The sequence below is a fragment of the Notechis scutatus genome, chromosome 2, assembly GCF_049901735.1.
Source record: "Notechis scutatus isolate UNSWTSFEM ecotype Mainland chromosome 2, rNotScu1.2, whole genome shotgun sequence".
Classification (NCBI taxonomy): domain Eukaryota; kingdom Metazoa; phylum Chordata; class Lepidosauria; order Squamata; family Elapidae; genus Notechis; species Notechis scutatus.
In genome coordinates this window covers 209,270,967-209,293,503 of record NC_142010.1, presented here as the reverse complement: position 1 = coordinate 209,293,503, position 22,537 = coordinate 209,270,967, and the positions used below count along the sequence as shown (strand labels likewise).

The 22,537-nt window shown below is 35.1% G+C and overlaps 1 protein-coding gene across 8 annotated transcripts in view; it reads left to right on the top strand.

Annotated features, from left to right (window-relative positions):
• SEMA4D (semaphorin 4D) overlaps positions 1-22,537 on the top strand; it is a 119,517-nt gene that overhangs the window by 59,596 nt on the left and 37,384 nt on the right. The window contains exon 1 of one of the 8 annotated variants that reach the window (XM_087957966.1): positions 22,177-22,196. The exons of the other annotated variants lie outside the window; for them this stretch is intronic. The gene's annotated coding sequence lies outside the window, so the exon portion shown is untranslated. Of the gene's footprint in view, positions 1-22,176; positions 22,197-22,537 lie in introns of those variants that run through there. 8 annotated transcript variants of the gene reach the window in all.

The following is a 22,537-nucleotide window of genomic DNA, read 5'->3' as shown; positions in this document are numbered from 1 at the left end:
TTTTTAGCATTTTAAAATTTACATGCCCAAACGCCTATGCAATAAATGGATACATTCTTCATGAGGCTTTATATTATTAAATACAGTCTGAGCCCCCTTTCTTACTATTATCTAAGACATATAATGTTCCATTTAAAGCTGCAGTTACCCTTTTTTATCTTTTCAATTATGCAATTATTATCTTTAAAAGTAATTACATAACCTAATTTATCTAATACCCTTACTGAAAGCAAATTAAACTTTAGTTGCGGTACATACAACATTTTTATATCCTGGTTTATGCACGGACAATGTGCAAAACCTTCACCTTTTCGCTTTTAAGATTCCAACCGTTTGCAAGAGATATATGTTGAGAACTTGTAGACATTTTTATAAATTTTGTCTTATCTCTTGTGATGCAGTGGGATGCGCCACTGTCAACCACCCATAGATCATTCTTCACATCAGGTTGCTAAACATGGCTAGTTCAAATGCTTTCTTTGGCTTTTTTATATTCTGGCTTTTCTCTTTTGCAAAACTTTGCCAAATGTCCTCTGCCTCCACAATTAAAACACTTTTTAATTGTGTATGCCGTCGAAGATAAATTCTCTTCTTCTGGGTGCTGTAATGTGCTTTTGCTGGTTTCTTTCAAGCTTTGAAGATAATTTCTCTTCTTTCTTATCTTCTCTCAGCTCGTCACGCTCACGCCTTCTTCTGGCTTCTTCTAATAGCCTGCCTGTTATGTCGGTTAATGAGAGGCTATCCTTAGGCAATACTTCCAACGAAGTCACATAGTCATCATAGCTTTGATCTAATGAAGATAATATTATGTAGACTTGTTGCAGTTCATTAAATATAAGCTCTTTTTCTTGCAATTCTTGAAAAATGCTCTTCATACAGTTTAAATGAACTAACATATCTCCATTCCTCTGAAGATTCGTTCGAAAAAGCTTCCGTGTAAGATTTATATGTGCTCCTACACTGTCCCTAACATAAATCTTCCTGAGGTTCTCCCAGCAGTTTGCAGCATTTTCTTCTCCACGAATATGGACAAGCTGCTGATCACAGAAGTCAGTCCTATGATGCATAAAGCCTGCTCATTCTTCAGTTTAAAGTCTTGTAACTTTTCATTATCATCATCATTAGCAGGATCCCAGCTACTCACATCTGGTAGGTTTGCTATAATGTCCCACAAACCTTCTCTGCGTAGAATTAAACTACATTTCATTGACCATGAAACATAGTTTGTTCCATCCAGCCTGGATATCATGGACAGTTGTGACAAATTTACTTGTGCCATTACTCTTCAGATATTTTGACTATTTTAAACTAATTAAAACAGTTTGTTTTTTACAGTAATGTGCAACTCACACCAACTCTCTCTGTTATATCCTGGTTAGTTAGACTATGCTGCTGGGCCCATAACCAATGTTAGTGTTTGGGGATTAACCCCTAGCAGAGTATTGCAGCAGTAGTCAAGCCAGGCAGCCAAACAAGAGTGGAAGGGCCCCAGAGTATACACACACTGAACACAAACACTGTTTGCAGTTTAAATAGTTTTTAATCCATTTAGAGTTTAAAGCATTGTCATTCAGTCCATTAAGTCATTCACAGTATTTCCATCCAGTAAGACTCACTAGTATAGTCCAAGTTAAGAGTCCTTGCAATATCTTTATCAGCCGATAAAGATATCTTTCCTCCTCCGGTGCCTCTCTCCAGAGGAACAAACGCTGGATATTCAGCAAGAAGTTCAAACAGTAGAACAGTAGAATTACGCAGTAAATCAGCAAACAGTAGCAGACAGGATTCACAGTTAGTCACAGTAAGACACAGTTAGTCGCAGTAACACACAGTAAGTCACAGTAACACACAGTAAGTTTTCCAGCTTCTAATGCTTCCTTATATTGTAACTTCTAACCGCACCCTTAATGGCTAATTGCCTGCTGCATTGTGCTTAAAGTGATAAGCACTTAAACCATGATATCTAAGTTTTATATATTTATTCACCCAAACCATATTTGGTATCAATGTTATACCTAACACCCTTGCATTAGCTGAAAAGTAAACATAAAGTTGTTTTCAGCCTGGTCATTTAATCTAACACCTCCTTCTAAATTTAACGATCTCTTATAGCTTGTAATGTTGGAAATAGGCAGGAAACAAAATATAGAACTGAATGCAAAGACCATTTCTCAACACAAAAGAGATCTGGAACTGTGTCAAGTAATATTCCCAGCCCTTCTGGTTTCATAATGCTTAATCATCTTCAGCCTCTTTTCAATTATCAGGTGTGTTGATTTCATTTTTAAAGAAAAGTCCTCATTAATAAATGAATATCTTTTTGTTTATATGTTGTATTAAAACATTTATTGTTGAATAAGTTACAGTAGATTGGATTCATATGCTGTATTTATTAGCACGTAAATTGTGGTTGACATACAATAGTTAGATTCTAAACCAAAGCTAAACAGAACTAAATTGCTTAGCATAATGCAAATCCCATCTGTGTGTATTAATATGAAGATTCACTTTCTTAGAAAAAGTAAGAAATGTTTTAACTCATGTAAAATTCCATGTTGTTTCTGGCATCCTCCTAAAGAATCTAGCACAAGTTTAGGCAAAAGAGATTCAGAGATAGGGACGGTAGTAATATTCATACTCTAAATATCTGAAAGAAGATGCCTTCTTTTCTTTGTAACAACTCTGGTTAATTATGATTCCCATGATCAAGTGATTATGAGTCTTACTGGTTCAACGCTAACATTCAAGTTGTTTAAGAGTTCTAGGTTCTATACAAGTAGTCCTTGACTTCTGACCACAATTGAGCTAACATTTCTCTTGTTCAGCAAGACATTTAAGGGAGTTTTGCTCCATTTTATGACTTTGTTTGCAACAGTTGTTAAGTGCAGCACCATAGTTGTTAAGTTAGTAACATGGTTGCTAAGTGAATCTGGCTTGATCTTACTTGTCAGAAGGTCACAAAAGGTGATCACAGGACCCCAGGACACTGCAACCGTCAATACATTCCAGTTGCCATGCACCTGAATTTTGATTATGTGACAATGGGACGCTGCATCATAAGTATGAAAAGTCATAAGTCATTTTTTTCAGTGCTGTTATAACTTCGAATGATCACTAAATCGAATGGTTGTTAGTTGAGGAATATCTAAATGGAAACATGTTTTGTGCATATGCTATCACCTTTCTACTTTGAATCCCCATTATGAATCAGAGAAATAGTATATGACAAAGGAACTGGAAATATTTCAGTGCAAAGTTTAGACAATAGTATCTATCTGGTATGTAGTTTAAACATAGAGCTTTGCCAGTGTATGTAGATGATTTTGTTCAGTAAGCTTAGCAGGTTCTGTACTTTTCATTTTTAAAATCAACGTCAAGTCCTAGTAACAAATGTCCTTCCCATCTTACAAAAGACATACCAGAAATCATGAAAATCAGATAATTTTCAGTGTAGGTGCATAATAATTTATAATCCATTTATCCTAATGCTCGGAGTGAGATGCTGAGGTTTGAAGTGTTGCAGCCCAAAATTAAAAATTCTCCCTCTGTAGTAAAGACTAAAGCATTAGCAAAGCCCATTCCTGCAAAGAATGAATATTAATTATAAGAAATATTACACTGTATACAAAGTATGCAATGCCCAATAGCCTTCTGGAAGGAATGTTTCATCATTCCAGAAACAATAACGCAAACATTTCTTAGCATGCCCCGAAGGTGAACTTGTAATTTAATGGTTAAAAAAAAGGTCCAAGTGAGTGTATGAATGTGTGTGCCCACTCACTTGGTGCAGGAAACTAAATGAAGCTTGTCTTTTAAAATGATTTAAACATGTGCCTAATAAATGATAATCAACAAAATGACCCTGAGGATGAAAGGTTTCCTAGCAACAAGTGCTAGGATAAATTGAAGTCTGAATTTAGCTGGTTTTTGTTTTGCTTGGTTGGATTAGTGTCATAGCCCAGTTTGTGTGGGAAGCAGACTTGCTCACAGTTAGAGAGAAATATTGCTTCTTAAGCACCCACCTTATCCCTTTTTAAATGGCATCTTATTGATTGCCAATTAGGTTGGTGAATTCCAATAAACTTGTACAGTATGGAAGAGAAAATTTGTATATGATAATTTATTTATGGTAGTGTACAAATTCTGTCCTGGGGCTCCCTTAAGTAATTATTTGATATTGAGGAAAACAGCATTTTCAATCTGCTTGGAAAACATGTTTTGGCAAGGAAATACGTTTTTGAAAGATGGATTCCTAAATTTTAAATTGTTGGGATTCGTGTAGCAATCTGAAGTTAGTGAGATTAGTCAAACTATTTTGAGGGCATTGTTTTTGTCTTTCCAAACATGAAATGGTTAAATGTAATTTGTAAAAAAAAAAAAAAAACTATTCTGAAAAAAATAGGACAAGCAAATCCACCAGTTTTTCATTTTGGTTTTGAAGAGGATCTTGTCCTTGTAGGATAGGTTTGCTTTTCCCATTTTCATTCCCAGATACAGTAATTTCTGTAATGAGATTTCCAGAGGTGTGTCTGGGGGTGTTCTTGATAGCCTGCCTCAATATTATTTATGTATTATATTATACTGTACTGTAATAATATTTGTTTGCGGTTATAACCTGCCTGTGTTTTACATCCCTTCTTCTGTCTTTTCTTTCCTGTAAAAAAACTGGGCAACGATTTGTATTAGAATCTCTCTAATGTCATTAATAAATTTAATTACATGCATTTCATCTGATGCCCAAGGCTAATTAGTTATACAGTTCCCAACACAATTTCCATTGCCAGTGCTTGCCTTTAAAGCTATTTGTTCAACTTGAGGCCAGTTACTCAACGGAAAGTCTGCTTTTGTATCAAACTTTTTGAGTGTTGGATCGTCACCAGAACCCCTCCTCAGGAGTGTAGTAGGTCTCTTCCAGTGGTGCCCTTGCTTCCTATTTTTTAGATTTCTTGCTCCAGGAAAGCTCATTTGATGCTTGCTTTGCTGTTTTTCAGTGCCAGGCCAAGACCTTATTTTCCTTGATGTTCAAAGCTTAAAGGCCAAGATAAAATAATGAAGTTTCTAATCTATGCCAAAAATATGTAGCATGCCCTTTAGATTTGACTCTGTGCCAAAGTTTATAGAGGAAAGAGGAATCTGAATCATTTCCTATGAAAAAGATTGTAATATTTGGGAATTTTTTACTTGAAGGTGAATGGTAAGACAATGACGATGGGGAGAAGATAACCAGGGGAGGAATCTGTCTCATAAACTAGAAGCCAGGGGGAATCCAGTCAAGCTAAATTATGGGGTATTTGTTGCAAATGAAAGACAGCATTTTTTCACACCTTTATATAGTTAAGCAATGTAATAAAGCAATGACACACATTCATAGAAGATAAAGCTGTCTGGTTACTCATCATGATGACTATATGCTATTTCTCATATCAGAAGCAATATGTCTTTCTTTCTCTGATAGTTGTTGGGATTCCCAAAAAAGTGTGTGATTGTGTTCCTGTGCACTTCTGGTAAACATCTGAATTGATCATGAGGGGAAATAGTGTAAGAATGAGCAATAGTGAACAAATCCATTGTCTCTTCTATATACCAACACACACACACACACACACACACACACACACACACACACACACAAGATTGCTATCATGTTTTGCATCAAACATATTCTGATCCTTTAACTGTTCTTCGTAGGGCTTCATTTCCAGACCTTAAATAGCCAATCTCTTTAACTTGTTCTAGTTTGTCACTTCCTTTTTTTAATTATCATATCGAGAACTGGACACAATATTCAAAATGGAGTCTGAACAGAGTAGTTTAGAAAGTAGCAGTTTGATCTCATGATTTAACTTTATGCTCCTGTTAGTGCTGCCCAACATAGCCCTTGATTTTAGAGCAACTGCCGTGTATCACTGATCAACATGGATATTCAGATGCTTTCCCCATATATAAGTGCCAAGTCAAGTTTTCCCCTTTCCTATCCTTGTACTGTATATTTTTCTTACTTGAGTGCAAAACTTTACATTTCTTGTTAAATTACATCTTGCTTATTTCAGTCTACTGCTCAAGCTTCACTATATCTTTCTGAATATTCTGTTTCATATAATGTTAGCCACTGCTTGCAATTTTGCATTCTCTGCAAACTTCATAGGTATCCCACAACTCCCTTGGCCAAGCTATTGATAAAAATATTGAACACAGTTTCCAGCGCAAAATCCACCCAGTACTTCCATCTAAGCTGCTGCTCAATATATTCATCCAAGCTGAGATGGAACCATTAGGTGCAGTTGTTCAACCAGTTGTTGAGCCAATCTAACTAGCAATAGCACTTAGACTTACCGTATATACTGCTTCATAGTGCTTTACAGCCCTCTGTAAGCGGTTTATATTGCCCTCACCAATCTCAACAATTTTACTGACCTCAGAAGGATGGAAGGCTAAATCAACCTTGAGCTGGTCAGGATCGAAGTCCTGGAGTGAGCAGTGAGTTAGCATACAGTATTGCATTCTAACCACTGCGCCATCATGGCTCATATACTACTATTATCTCATCCATATCTACATTTTAAGGGTAGTATCACATGGTATTAAATAAAAAAGGCTTTGTTGCAGACCAATATACAGTAGTCTGTATTGTACGCTGAACTGTTAAGCTAACCCAGTCAAAGGTGAAGATAGGGCTAGCCTGCCCTTTATGGCTGACTTATTCTAGTTCCTGTTAATTATTGCAGGCCAATCCAAGTTCATCCACAGAAATGATACTTGATAATCTATACAAAAAATGTGCTTGGTTGAGACATCAAGCTAATGGACCTATTCCCTGGATCCTTCTTTTTGAAAATCAGTTCAAGAAGAAGCAATATCTAGTTTTGTATGGGTGGATTTTGTACTAATATTAGATGAAGGAGGGGGAGTAAATTGGCAGATGTTAGCTAATATTGTAATATATTCATCGTTTACATCCCATCAAATTCTAAATTGTGTATAAATCAGATATATGAAGAAGAGGGATGGAGAAAAATAAAGTGATCTGTGCATCTGTACGCAGCACAAGAATTCTGTGCTTTAAATATTTCAAATTCCATAACTTAAATGGCCAGATAACAAACTACACTTAAAGGGTTATTATATTTTTCAGTTTCTAAATCCTTTCCATAATTGCGTAATCCAGAATGTGGTTTAGTAAGTTGGAATCTTTCCAAAGATTTTACAAGCTTTCTGGGTTTGCTGCTAGACTGAAATTTGCAAAAGCATGGGAACTGCCAAGGACTTTCCAGGTGTCAGAACATCTGTGGCAGGCACTTTTCAGTACAATGGGTAACAAGATGTACAACACTATTTTAACTGAAACAAAATAGAGAACTCAATTAATGGTATAAAATGGCAAAATGTTATTAAGTGGGAAGGTTGGAGTGATTGATATGCTTGAACAAGAATAATCAAGTTATTATGGTGCATTCTTTCCAGGGCTTGTTCTCAGGAAAAATTAACACAATGCAATAGACTATACACCTTGAAATGTGAGGCCATAGTAGTAAATTAATCTGTGAATTGTTTGCTTTTGTACATTCATGTGGAATACAAAAATATATGTGGTACAGAAGAATAGACCTGGTATTTGCCCCTACTGGTAGATCCTTCAATCCAGACTATCAATATTCTTCTGTGGTAATCCCTAATTTTATTTTACATTTTGCTTGACACGTTGTCTTACACATGAAACTCTAATTTACAACATGATGGTCACAGTTCTAACTGAGGCATGAATCCCTTTTTAAAATGTTCCCCTTTTTCATAGTTAATCATCAGCTTGCAATAATGCCGCCTCTCACTGTTATTCACTATTGCTGAGCAGTGGTGAAGGAGAGGTCATTTTGTGCTTGGCAGAACTTGAACGTAATGCCACTGAGAAAGTTCAGCAGACAGAGGTTCTATTACTATAATCGTCACATAGTCATGTTCTCCCATAACTTGATACCAAATCCAAAGTGCATATTATGAAAGATCTGCACCTGGATTTCTGAATGGGAAATGGGATGGAATGGCATAAAAATGCCGTACGTTTTTTATACGCCTTTATTAACATAAAGTTCAAAGTGACCTGTATTTTAATCCTTGTAAAATGGATTTTAAAAGCCCAATAGTTCTTTCTGAAGTATTATGATTAATATCACTGCTTACTTTGAATAGGTAACATTAATTCATGAAGGAACATTGATCCTATGAATAGGTAGTTTGTACAGCTATAAAATATTCTAGATTGTTGTATAGGCTGTCCTGTGCTCAACTACCTCCTTTTTATATTCTGGAGAATAACTTGTTATTTTTATATTACATGATTCTGCATCTGAAACTTCTCATAACTAAACCCCAGTATTTTCCTAAGGATGGAACAACATCAGAAGAAATTAAGCTAGTGTATCCTGACTGCTTATTTGGTCTTTCAATACCAATAAATTGTTCCTAAATGCATAAATTTTTTTTTGCAACTCAGTGGTGAGAAAGACCAAGATTGTGTTTGATATGCTTGCATGTAGGCATCCAAAGGCTGAAATGTGAGATGAACAGTCAAAAAGGACAAAAGTTTCTCACTTATAGTTCTGTTCAAGGCTGTCTTTTAAATCTTAAGTTATATATTGAAGTCTCAGAGAACAACATTTTGCTTCTTGGGTTAAGAGAGCAATAATCCAAATGGGTGAAGTAAAAGGGTTTCACATCAACAAAATGTTTTATTATTTCTTCCTTGACAATAAATACCAGCAAAAGCCACACTTGCACATTTATACACTTGCACTATTGTATTATTGTTTAATAAGCTGAGTACTATATGGCAAATATGGAATAAAAATTGGACGGATGGGAAGGAATAGATAATTCAGAAGTTATTGTATCTCAGTCTAGTAGTAAAGGTATATTAGGATGATAGTAAATGAAAATGTGGGTGTTTGTTCTCTTCCATCTGATGTTTTTTTACACGTGCGCTCGTAGAGACGTGTTTAAAAGTTTGTGAACTCTTGACCATTGAGAATTCAATCCTAGGTAGCGGCAGATGTTTCTTTCCTAGGGTGCAAAAAAAATCTATGAATTCCATGTAGGCACCAGGAAGGGTATCCAGCCAGTAACTGCTTAGCTCCACCCAGTCACCGTGACTTTGCCTTGTATCGAAGGACTACAGGATTGTAAAAAGAAATACATAAATATGATCTAAAACATGATCTCTCCTCCATATATGTCTTTTCCATTTATTTATTGATGAAAATAATCCAAAGCTGCCTATTTGTTGTGGCAAAAGTATGTGAACCTATAGATTATTAGTTCCTTTGAAGGTGAAGTTAGGTCAGATGTTACAATCAGTGGTGTGATAAGTGTAAGTGTGAGAAGTCCTAAAGAAGATTTATTGTTGATGCTCACCAAATTGGAAAAGGCTACAAAACTACTTCCAAAGTGTTTCGATGCCACCAATTCACTGTCAGGCAGATCATGTACAAATGAAACAATTCAACACTATTGTTACACTGCCTAGAAGTAGTCAACCAACCAAAGAGCAAGGGATATAATATTCTGGGAAGTCTCAACCCTAGGGTAACATCTGCAGAATTTAAAGCCTCTCTTGCAATGCCAGCCTTTATGAGATCACCATTAGAAGAACACTGAACAACAATGATGTACATGGCAGGATTGCAAAGAGAATGCTACCACTCTCCAAAAAGAACATTGCTGCCTGTCTATAGTTTATGAAAGACCATGTTGATAAGGCAGAAGGCTATTGGAAGAAAGTTTTATGGATGGATGAGACCAAAATAAAACATTCGGGTTTGAATGAAAATCATTGTTTAGTTTAGTGAAAAGCAAAGAACTGCATTCCAGCATAAGAACTTTATCCCATCTATAACATGGTGGCAATATCATTATTTGGGCCTGCTTTGCTGCCTCTGTACAGCTTGCTGTCGTTGGAACTATGAATTCTGAATTGTACCAGCAGTTCTACAGGGAAATAGGGTAAAATCAGGGTATCTTATCTGTGAACTGAAGCTTAAGAGACAGTGGGTTATACAGTGAGTGAACATTCCAAAACAGAAGTTATGTGACTAAAGGGGAGGGTTAAAGAAGAAGAAAATTAACGTTTTGGAAGATCAAAGTCCTGATCTTCATCCTAGAGCTGCAGTTCCTAACCTTTCTGGCTTTGCAGACCAGTGGGGGGAGAAGGGATGGTTCCATGTGAGTGGCCGGCAGGCACGCAAGCGCACACAACTCCATTTACACAAATGATGAGTGCACATGCCTGCCTCTTGTGGAAATGGAGCTTCAAACACAAGCGCCCACTGCTCATGCAAATGATGCTTCACACACAAATGCCTGCCACTTGTGCAAGTAGAGCGGTGCTTACACGCTCACTCACCAGGCCTGATAGTGGGCCGTTGCCTGGGGTTTGGGGACCCCTGTCCTAGATAATGTTGTGGAAGGGCCTGAAACAAGCAATTCATGCAAAGTAGCTCACCAGCATCTTCAGACTGAAGTGGAATTCTAAGACAGAATGGGATAAAATTTCCTTAAGCTGATATGGAAAACTGATCAAAAGTGTTATCAGAAGCATTGAATTGCAGTTATTACTACTCAAAGGGGGCACACCAGTTAACAAAAAGCAAAGTTCACATACTGGTTGCTACACAGAAATGGGTAGCCTTGGCTCATTATTCTCAATAAATCAGTGAACAAGTATAATGTTTTTGGCACTTTGGTTACATTGGATCCTCTTTATCCAGTTATAGGACTTGTGTGAAGAACATAATATTTTAGGTCATATTTATGTAAAAATATTGAAAATTCAAAAAGGATTTACGGACTTTTAAGCATCACTATATAAATTTTCTTGCTTAGCTGCTCTCTCAGATACTGAACTTTTTCCAGAACTTTTAATTTGGCAGTGATTTCAAATTCAAAAGCAGTGCAGTAAGTAGGATTTAGCTCTTGGGTGTATGCCTGTGCTGTTCCAATGAAGAGGCATCAACAGGAAGCGAAGTATGAGAGAGAGAGAGAGAGAGAGAGAGCTATAAATGCTTTAATTGTCACTTGGAATTGAATTTACTTGGATGTTTTTAGACTTGCTGAACATTGCATAGTAAAGGTGTAATAATTCCTGCCTTTATAATAAACCTTTTTGTTTTAATTCTTATAATGGAGCTTGAGAAAATAAAGTTTCTTTTGAAGACCGTAATTATGCTATTCCATTTAAGTCGTTCCAGGCTTTCAGTCATTCATATTCAAATGGATTTTCCTTTGAATCCTTGTGGGTATGTAGTTGCCAAAATAATTAGCAGTTTATTTTTCTTCATGAGTAATAATATGCACAGCTCTTACAGTATGTGTCTGTGTATGTGTGCAAGAAATTACCAGTAACAGCAATTACTATTTGATAATTTGGTCTTCAACATTCATTGCTCCTGATCAACAGTATCAAAAGATATTGTGAAGTTAGTTTCATGTATTGCGTAGCTGTATAGTAGCCATGTCCATCATAGGGATTGACCACCATTATGAGGCCACCCTTAAATTCCCAGAGAGTATGCCTCATTTGCTTGAAAATTGTGGGAATTGCAGTCCAGATTTATGTACAGCAGCAGGTTAAAAACAAATTCATTGTTTTTTGTAAACAGTGCAGAATAGGACAAGAGAGCATAAAAAATTCCTACAACTTTTGTTTAGTTACTACGTATACTTACAGATAAGCCCATCTGTGGATAATCTGACAGCCAATTTTTTAATACGAATACTATGTAAACATGCCACAAATAAGTCAACCCTCTAGATTTTTGTACGTTTTAATTTTCACATTTGGTTTATCCAAATCCACAAATTATACATTTTTCATATATGGGTATTTTTAAACAGTACAGGTAGTCCTTGGCTTACAACAGTCAAAGTTCGTTTAATGTCTGTTCGAAGTTACAATGGCATTAAAAAAAGTGACTCATGACCATTTTTCCACTTACGATTATTGCAGCATCTCCATGGTCACATTATCAAAATTCAGATGCTTGGCAACTATTACATATAATGGTTGCAGTGTCCCAGGGTCATGCAATCTCCTTTTGTGACCTTTTTTGTACGTTTTATAAACCATTCCTAATTACTTAAATATATACAGGGCTGTGCAAATGATTTGAAAGAGGTGCTTCACAAAGGATGTTCATGCAAACAGAGTACCTTTCTTGGAAGTGTTAAAGCAGTCAGATCCTTTGAACAGACTTGCAGCAAACTTGCCACAGTCAACTCACTGTGGGATGATTCAACAATTCAATTATTTAAAATGATTTTTAAAATATTTAAATTTTTGTCATTTACATTTTATTTTGTCCCTCTTTTGGCATCCTTTCTTTAATTATTCTGTTTGACTATTTTGTCAATATTAGTGTAACTCTTGTCCTGCAGTGAGTTGTCCTATGGCCATGGTGAATAGTCCTGCGGCAAGTTGGCCGCGGCAAGTTGACTGCAGCGAGTTCCCTGTAGACCAGGGCTGTCAAATTCACGGCTTGCGGGCTGGATGCGTCACAATCTGGCCACACCCATACCATTTAGCGAAGGGAGAAAAATCACGATACGTCACATGACACCACAAGTTTGACACCTCTGCCGTAGAACCTCCTTTGGGAGGCTTAGCTGTCCGCTTTGAATGGAAAGCTCATTGTGCTGAAGTCTGGTAAATTGGGTTTTCGTTGTATAACAGTGTCAGTAAAATTTAATTTAGATATGATTTTATTTTCTAAACTGATGCCTTTTTGATATATTAGGTTAACAACCAGCAGAATTTCCTATCCCACCCTATATGGTTGCTATTCAAAACACACTTCTTTGTTTTGTGCAGGATTCATGTTGTGTAGGACTACATACCCTTGAAGGAACAGACATGTGCAAACACAAAATAGCATAAGCATAGGGTAATCTGCCACTGCGGTTAATTATGACAAAAATAACTTGTTTTTCTATCTTAAGTTTTTTCCCCTTGAAGCCTCTTAAAAATCAATTGCATTCAATGCATTTAAATAGCTTTCTCCTTCTCCTTTAGTATAAACTCCCCTGAAAGGCTTACTTGACATATCTTTATTGTCTTTTTGGCAATAGGCAGACATTTTTACCCTCTTAAGCCTCTTAATTATGATCATAATCATAAATGGACATACCATTAATTTTATTTCTATTATCAACTGCTTTAGAGCTTTAATTGCTTTAAATTAGTCTTTTTCATGAAGATAGTGCATTTTACAGTTCACATTTTTAGTTAATGTATCCGTAGCTTCTTAAGATAATTTCATATTTTGAGTGGATAAACGTAATTAAAAATAATTATAAACAAGATAAAAATACATAGCCTGTTCATGCAAAAAATGAGTTACCTCTGCAGTTTTCTTAATTAATAAGTACTTAAAACAGAACTTGAACATTTGTGCAGTTCCCAACTAAATATTTATGCAAGTATACACAACTTCTGGGCAAGTACCTCTTGATTTAAGAGCATATAAGTTGCAGTAGGAAAGTTTGCAGGCCTGAGGATGAGCAGCATTTAATATCTAATGCTATGTCAAGAATATACATTTGTGTGCAATATATTTTTAGAAATTTCCATCTGTAAAGCTGTGTTCCATGAGTGGAGTCATTTTGCTGTATAGGATGCTTTATCCTGTACAGATAGTCCTCAATTTAATGACAATTTGAAGTTATGATGGCACTGAAAAAGATAACTTATGACTGGTCCTCACATTTATAACCATCACAGCATCCTTGTGGTCAAGTAATCAAAAGTCAGGCAATCAGTATGTATTTACGATAGTTGTAGCAGCCCACGACTATTTGTAACCTTCCCAGCTTCTGACATTTTTTTTTTGTTTGTTTGTTTCCTTTATATAACTCAAGGCAGCAAACATATCCAACATACTTTTATCCTCCTATTTTCCCCACAACAAAAATTATGTGAGAGGAGTTGGGCTGAGAGAAAGTGATTGGCCCAACATCACCCAACTGGCATTTATGGTTAAGGCAAGGCTTGAACTCATGATCTCTTGCTTTCTAGCCTGATAGTGCCTTAACCACTAGACCAAACTGGCTTTCTTTGACCTGTGAAGTTAATGAGGGGGATCTAAATTTGCTTAAACGATTACACAATTTGCTTAATGGCCATGGTGATTCGCTTGATGATTATAAAATTGGATGTGATTCATTTATCAACCACATCATGTAGTGATGGAAGTTCTGATCTCAATTACAGTCATAGTTATAGACTATTTGTATTAGGAAATTACCAGGAAATAAAGTCTTAGTAATTCTGCATTGCCAGATAATAAGATGGCTTTGAAGCTTTCTCTGTATTTAACATTCTGGATGCAATAAATTTGTATCCATTTGTCCTAAATACAGAAATGAATGAAAATAAACAATCTTTATTTTAATTTGCTTCAATTTACCCATTTTGCTTTCTTTGCTTATTGAGGATATAATGATACCTAAAGTGTTACCTTTATCATTATCTCTCCTATGAAGAATAGCAGTGGCAATGCAAGTCAGTAATCATATTGAATTATTCATTTGAAGCTACGTTTTCAGATGTTAAAGCTATACCAAACAGCAATAGAAGAGGTGCAAATTAGTTGTACTTCCGTTTTCAGAAAAAAAAAAAGTAAGGTTGTGTGGCTCAATAATCACAAGTCATACCAGGGAAGAAATAAGTTTGTGAATGATTGCTACATTGAATATATAGTAAGAAATGCTTGTTTCATGTTATATAAACAGGGTTGTCAAACTCACAGCTCGTGGGCCAGATGCGTCATGTGCTGGTCAAGCCCACGCCCGGTTTAGCAAAGGGGAAAAAAGTTCTGATACGTCATGTGACCATGACGACGTGAGTTTGACACCCCTGTTATATAACATCTATATTAGCTATAGAGAAGAATACTGTAAGGCTTTTCGTCCCTTCAGTGCAAACATACAGGTATTTCAAATCTATGATAATAGGAACTAATAAATGATAATTATCTTATTACTATAGAGGGCTAGAATGTGATTTTGTGTAAGGTATTTATTTCATTTCACAATGAAAGAATTGCCACATTTAGGTCATATTAATTAACTCTTGCCTTTTTTCCTTGTTCACATTTTGTTAATGCAGCAATTTGGTCAATATAGAAAGAAAAAAGAAAAAAATATCATGATCTGGAAAAATAAAGACATATGCAAACACACCCAAAGACATCTCCAAATTGTGTTCATTAATTGAGGGTGAAACATTTTCTCTTACTTTTGAACTTAACAACTATATCCAAAATTATAGATTGTAAGATGAATTAGAACAAAATCTCTTAGAAAGTACATTGATCTGAAACACAATAGCTTTCTTGAATTCAATCATTTCCTATAGAGTCATACTAAAATTCAGTTCTGCAGCAGCTGTTTCATGCCATTTATGATCAATCTTGTTACAAATTACTGCAATCTGATATTGTTATAGATATTCAAGAGACCTTAAAATACTTAAAGGTGCAATTATTTAAAAAGGTCTATTACCTTTGTAATAGCCATAAAATGCTTTGATTAAAAAAATATATGAACCACCTTGGATGTGGAACATTAACTGCAGACAGAATTGCAAATTAAACAGCTACTAACTTGAAAGTGGTGAACAATGACTGCTTTTACTTCATTCTTAAAACGGGCTTTGCTAGTTAGCTCATCGTAGTGGCAACTGATGTTTAGCTTTGCTTGGCTTCTAGAATTAAAGGCATAGCAGAATATGCACAGAGTTAAGTGGGAAATTGTCCCGTGCAATCAAAATTCATATTAAAATGAATTTTATTCTCAATGCATTTCATTTATGAAAATTTTTCTTGCTTTGTCTGTTCAATAAATATATATGTATATATGCTGCACACTAAACTTGTGGGCAAGAATCTATTCCAGGGGTGTTAAACTGGCAGCCCGCAACGCAGATGCATCATGTGCTGGTGACACCCATGCCTGGTTTAGCGAAGGGGGGAAAGTTACAATACGTCACATGATGATGCCATGACGATGCACATTTGACACCCCTGATCTATTGAGTCCTACCAACTATAATTAGAGATTAAAGGTAATATCTTTGCAATAAGACTATTAAAGCTTCATGGATGTATGTACAAAGAAAGAAGATATGAAATAACAAAATTTATGTGATCTTGTAAGTGCCATCCAAGATTTTTTGATATGGCATCCAGTGTGCTGATAATGATTGAGACCGTGGCTGGTTTGTAGCACACCATCTCTTCTATAAATGTAGAAGAAAAGGTTCTGACCCATTAGGTTGTTGGTCCATACTTTACAGCAGTTTCTCAAACTAGACCCATAGTCCTAGCATTCTTGGGCCTGATATGTTGATGAGTTTGATTACATTTTCCTTCCAATCTCCATTTTTTTGGGAAATAATTTTTATTAAAGATTTTAATTGAAATAGTAAAAACCTAATACAAACTAAACTTAAAGAAAAAAGAACAGTAAGAAAGAATAAAAAGTGCATCAGAAAAACGTAGAAGAAAAAGAATATGTCAAATAAAAATATATAAAGCGGTATCTTCCAATCTCCATTACGTATAGACAAATTTAGTAACTTTTGCCGATTTTACAGATATCTCTTCATACTATATCCTATGTCTTAACTTATCTATAAACAAATCTATAAAACATCAACTTTTCAATCTAAAATTTCATCTAAAAGTCCGTAGAGTTGCCAGAACTTTGCAAATATGTCTTATTTTAACTTAGATTAAATAACTCACTTATTTTTCTTTGTATTACTAGCAGTTTAATCTTTAGTTTATTGTAGGAATTTGTTTCTCTTTGATTTTTTTTTTTAATCTCATCACACAGACTTCTTCAAGGGTTTATAACAATCCTCTTTTGTGTAGGTCCAGTCAGAAAACATTTTCAAGATTATTCTCTTTGTCATTTGCAATTCCTCTTTAGTTTTTAAAATTTCAGCCGTTTTCTTTGATAAACCCTATAAAACATCATTTTCCAAATTATTCTCTTGGCCTGTCATTTGTAATTCCACTTTCAGTACTTTCTCAGCCTTGTCAGATATTTTTGGTCTAATTGTCATTTACTCATTGACATCTTTTTGAGATAATATATTCATTAAATATATTCAAACATTATTGCTGACACTGTTGATATTGTAGCTACTAATTTTTTGCTCCATTGCTCAAAGATGTCATTTAATATTTCCACTGTTACCATGTGTTACGATGTATCAGTTTGTAAATCCAAACTGACACCAAAACTTGTATAGGCTTGTATTTTTTTCCTTATAATCTTTATTCCCCCTATTATGTCCAGTTTCTAAAATCATAAAATTGCTTATCTTTGTTAACAACCAAGATAGCCAAAAATAATTCTGACTCCCACAAGAAGCTATTTACTTTTTATAGTTAGTTCCAAAATATTATAATAAAAGTAGGTATTCTATATTTAACTAAGAATTTCATTCATGTAAGCCAATGACAGTTGAGACAGATGGTTAGATAGGATAAGGATATTTTTGCCAACTGATCATTTTGGCATGCAGAGACAAGGCTGAAGAAGCAAATTGACTTTGGCCAGTGAAAGTAGGGAAATTTTAGCAGACCATCTGGTAGACTTCCGAGCTCAGTTTCAGAATCCCTCTAGGAATCACTGTCCTAGAGGGATTGTTCAAGTCAGTGTTGAAAAATGCCCTTGAGGAAGGTCATTAGACACTGGATAATTTTAATCTATGGATTTCAGTTACTCGTTTTTCTGGAAAGAAACCCACTCTCTGTATCTTTGTGCAGTTTGTTCAGATGTAAACGTTTCAGGTTATGTAGCAAATGTACAGAAGGTAGGACACTAATGAATAGTTTCCCTTCCTAGTCTAAACAGCATTTTAGTTTTTCCTTATCGTTTTCTTGTGGGTTCTTTCATTAACACTGGATTAAAGTAAGTAAGTGTGGGTTCCCCAAGAATTTGAATTCATTGGGACAGAAAGATGGCTAATTAGTGGAAAATAATTGGCTATGGCTGTGCTGACAAATTCCAGAGACAGACCATTTCCAGTACCAGAGAATAGAAATTCACCTAAAATCTTGTTTTGCTTCCCAGTGTGATGCTTATGGCAGAAATGCTCTGCATGTTTTGTCAAGGAGAAAACAACTGACATAATTTTGACACTGAATCTTGCCTCTTCCAGAACTGGACTTTTACATGATATATATTAAATGGGATTATCATATGCAAGTTTCATGGCAGAGTAGGTAGGCCTCCATATATTGGGAACTAACTCATGTTAGCTTCTGACATGAGTTAGAAGGAGGATATAATGGAGGTAATTCTGCTTGATGAATTTTCCTTTATTACTGAGGATTCATTTTCAAGATAGCTTCTCAAATTTAGAAAGCAAGAAGTTTTGCAACCCTAGAGTACTCAACTTTTCAAATAGATAGTGGCAAACCAGTTTTTCTTTCATTGCATATCCTTTCCTCTCTTAATTTATCCATCTATCTCTATAATTTATCGTGTAGCATTTGGGATTTGAAAGCAAGGCTTTTGTGTCAGGAGGATAGAGCTTCCAGGGTTGTTTGAACTTTGGAATTTCTCACTTCAATGTTAAAGCACTGCAATAAAAGACACCTTCGCCCCCCCAAACCAAAACACACAATGAATAGTAAAACAGTGCCTACTTTCTGTCAAGGAAAGTGACTAGGAGATTTCTTTAGTTCTGAACTGAAATGCTAACACTTTTTTCTCATAGTTTACTAAGAGCAAAATAATAATTTTATTAAGAAAAATAAAATGTAAAACAATGCACTCTTTTATTTTTATTTTAATAATAGGACCAAAGATTTCTGGGCTATAATGTTAGAGTTCATTTAGTATACAGAAAATATATCCTGCCCACCTAGCAGTTCGAAACATGCAAATACAAGTAGATTAATAGGTACCACTTTGGTATGAAGGTGACAGCGTTCCAAGTGCCTTTGGCATATTTGTCAGGTAGCTGTGCTGGCCACCTGACCATGGAAATTGTCTTTGGACAATGCTGGCTCCCTTGGCCTAAAAAAATGGAAATAACTGTCATGCCCTAGAGTCAGGCACAACTAACAGGGAAACCTTCACCTTTTACTTTTACATAAAACATGCTTAAAAGTAATTGATTCATGAGGGAGAAACTGACAGGTTTCTCCAAATGGTAACTCTTTCTTTCTTTCTTTCTTTCTTTCTTTCTTTCTTTCTTTCTTTCTTTCTTTCTTTCTTTCTTTCTTTCTTTCTTTCTTTCTTTCTTTCTTTCTTTCTTTCTTTCTTTTCCCTCCCTCCCTTCTGCATTTTAGTCTGTAAATGCATTTTGTCACTTTTAATGTCCAAGTGGTACAATATCTGAAGTGATAAGTGTTTTTGATGGGATATTAGAATATCTAACTAGTTTTAGATATTTTAATATAAAATCCCTTGCATCCTTCAATAGCAGTGCATTAAACCTGGTTAAAATAATTATAACATTATGTTTTTATATAATAATCTTTGCCCAATAAAAATAAACTAACTCAGCTTCATTCAGAATTGAAAAATTTGCGAGGGTGATTTGCTACTAGCTCACTAATATATAGAATAGTTTCTAACAAGTTTCTTTATCCATAATTTTTTGCTCGGTAATTTTCTTTCTTTACCTTCCTGATGTTATTTCTGCCTTTTCTTTATCTATTATAAAATAATTTTTAAAAGGCAATGACATATGGCTGCATGTTGATGTTAATGTACAATATTAAAAGATAGATAGATAAACAATTCTTAACAACTTAGCTGTTTTAGGCTGCTGCTGCTGTAAGCATTTTCCTGGCATCTGGGCATCTTACAAAGATCAATCCACATAAATTATCAAGTAGCTTTCTGATAACCCCTTCCCTGTTTTTAAAAATAGCTTTATGTGCTACTCCAATTTAGCATGGAAACCTATAAAAACAAATGTAGTTTTATCCTTAATCTTTTTTAAATAGGAAATCTTTGGGGGAAATTAGGGTGAGGAAAAGGAATGATGTCATTTTTCAAAATGAACATGGATTTTTGGTTATTGAAACTATAATAAAACAATATAATACAATATTTTTCAGGCATCTCTGAAAGCAGACATAGTATCCTTTCTATTTCTTTATGTTTGGCTTTATTTTGGCTTTTACTTATTTTCTTCCTATGGCACCACTGATTAAAGTAAAACCTGGCTTTGAAGAGATTGCTCTAACAATAAAAGTGGAAATTGTGCAACTTTGCTAAAATCAGACCATTTGTGAGTTTTAACCAAACCCATTAGTTACAATTTGTCTGGATCTTCCAAGGAGCCAGAGGTCTCATCATATATTTATATATGCATACATCCAGTCTCCAGGCTGTTTTGCCTTTTATTTGTTATGTGGCCAAGGTTTGGGAACCCTGATTGACAGATTTGCATGCACCTTGGCCAGCAAGCTGAGAATATCACAAATAAGGCAGAAAAAGGGGACAAGTTTCCCAAACAAATCAGCAGTAATTTCTTCTGACTGTTGAAAAATACAGCTTCTCTTTCTGCCATTAGAAATCATTCCACTGAAAATAAGATGAAAACTTGTCTGCCTGTATGTATTGAACTTATGGTTTTGACAACCATATAATTAAACAATTACCATTCTGGAATTGTGTTTGGGGAAATGGCTTTTGGTATTCACTTGTCTGAAAAGACTGTCATTCGTGCATGGGAATGAAGGATGACAAGTATTTCATGGTAACTAATGTCTGGCAGATAGCTAACTTTAAGCCCTTTAACTGATCTTGACAGGCAAAAACACTGAAGGCCTTGTGGCCAAACATTCAACAGTGTAAAAGGCATTGCATTTTCTTTTCTACACAACCTCTACTCTTCTAGCAGCATGTAAGAATCCTGCTGCCTGAGGAATCCTTGTTAAAACATTCTGTTAACTCTTAGGAAGGCAAAAGATTTAAGGCTTTGTTTTCATGAATGGCTACTTTTGAATTCAAACTGCCACTCTCCTACCATCCCCATTCCCCCAGCCTGCCTCTCAATCTCTGCTGGATGATCCCACAGTATTTCATGGAGTATAGATTTCAGAGTCTACTACCCCTTTAAAGCCCAGCAATAAAATACATCCTTTTAAAAGTATTCAGATAGACTAGAGTATTGGGATAGAGTATCCCTTTTTCTATTGGAGGCATGCACTACAGGGTGGGCAGATTTTTCTAAAAGAAAATGGCAAGTGTTGGGAATGGGGAATAAGGGTTTTTTCCTCAATCACCCCAACTGAAATCAGTTCTTTTTTCTAAATTATAAATAAATACAAACCAAAATGGGGTAAGCTTTCATGCATTGCAAATGGTGACTAAGTGTCCCTGAGAGGCAGGAATAATATATTTTGCATAGGAATGCTTCCCTTCTGTGTCTGAGCTGAAGCAATTCAGCCTGTAGATGAAAGATTTATTTAATGTATTTGTATGATTTATATAGGTTTATATGAGAGGGTGTGCCTCCATATACACAATACTTGCTTATAGAGAAGCTTCAGCCATTCAATATGTCAGTCAGCTAGCTGAAGCGGTCCAGTCCATATATGAGAATTAAGCATATATAAATTTAATAAATAAATAAATAAATGCATATATATATATATATATATATATATATATATATATATATATATATATATATATATATATATATATATATATATATATATATATATATCTATTATATATATATATATATTCTGAAGAAAAATAATGTTACTTTTGAAACATGCATTCTTGATCTAGTCTGTCCATTTTAGAATTGTACTGTATTATAATAGGAAACCTGTCAACATTTCAAAAATAATACCCTACTATCAACCATTTATGAATGGAAGAATAGATTTATATGGAATTAAGTCAAGCACCGGGGAAATCAGGAGATTGAGGCAGTTCAAATGAGTATAAAGATTAATTGCAAGCTTAAACTCTCTACAAGAATCTAAATTACTGATTGTCAAGGGAAATTAGTGGGAGTTAAGAAAGGAGCTAGTTTTAGATATTTGTGGGTATGTAGGGACTCATTACTGATGACACCTTTAACCCCCTCCCTCAGGCTCAGCCTGGTCATCCAACAAATTCAACATCTGATATCCTTCAGAATAACCAGCAATTGTATTAAAGTAAGAAAAAAAAATCAAAATTTTACATTTTAAACATTTACACCTGATGTATTTTGTAACATTTGTTTAGGTAGTATGCATAGCTAGATTAAAAAAAAAAAATCGTATAGGTAGAAAGTTCTTTACTTGCAACTACAACTGGGACTGGAATCTCAGTCATTGAGCAAAGCAGTCATTAAGATGTTAATGACCATTTTGCTTAATGACTACATTTCTGATTGTCAGTAAGCAATCTCATGAATCATTAAGTGGATAGAATCAGAGGTATGGAGTGCGGGGGTGCCTCAGGGAGTGTGGCTATAGAGCCCACTGGCATGCAGAAATCTGCTATGGCCCAGAAG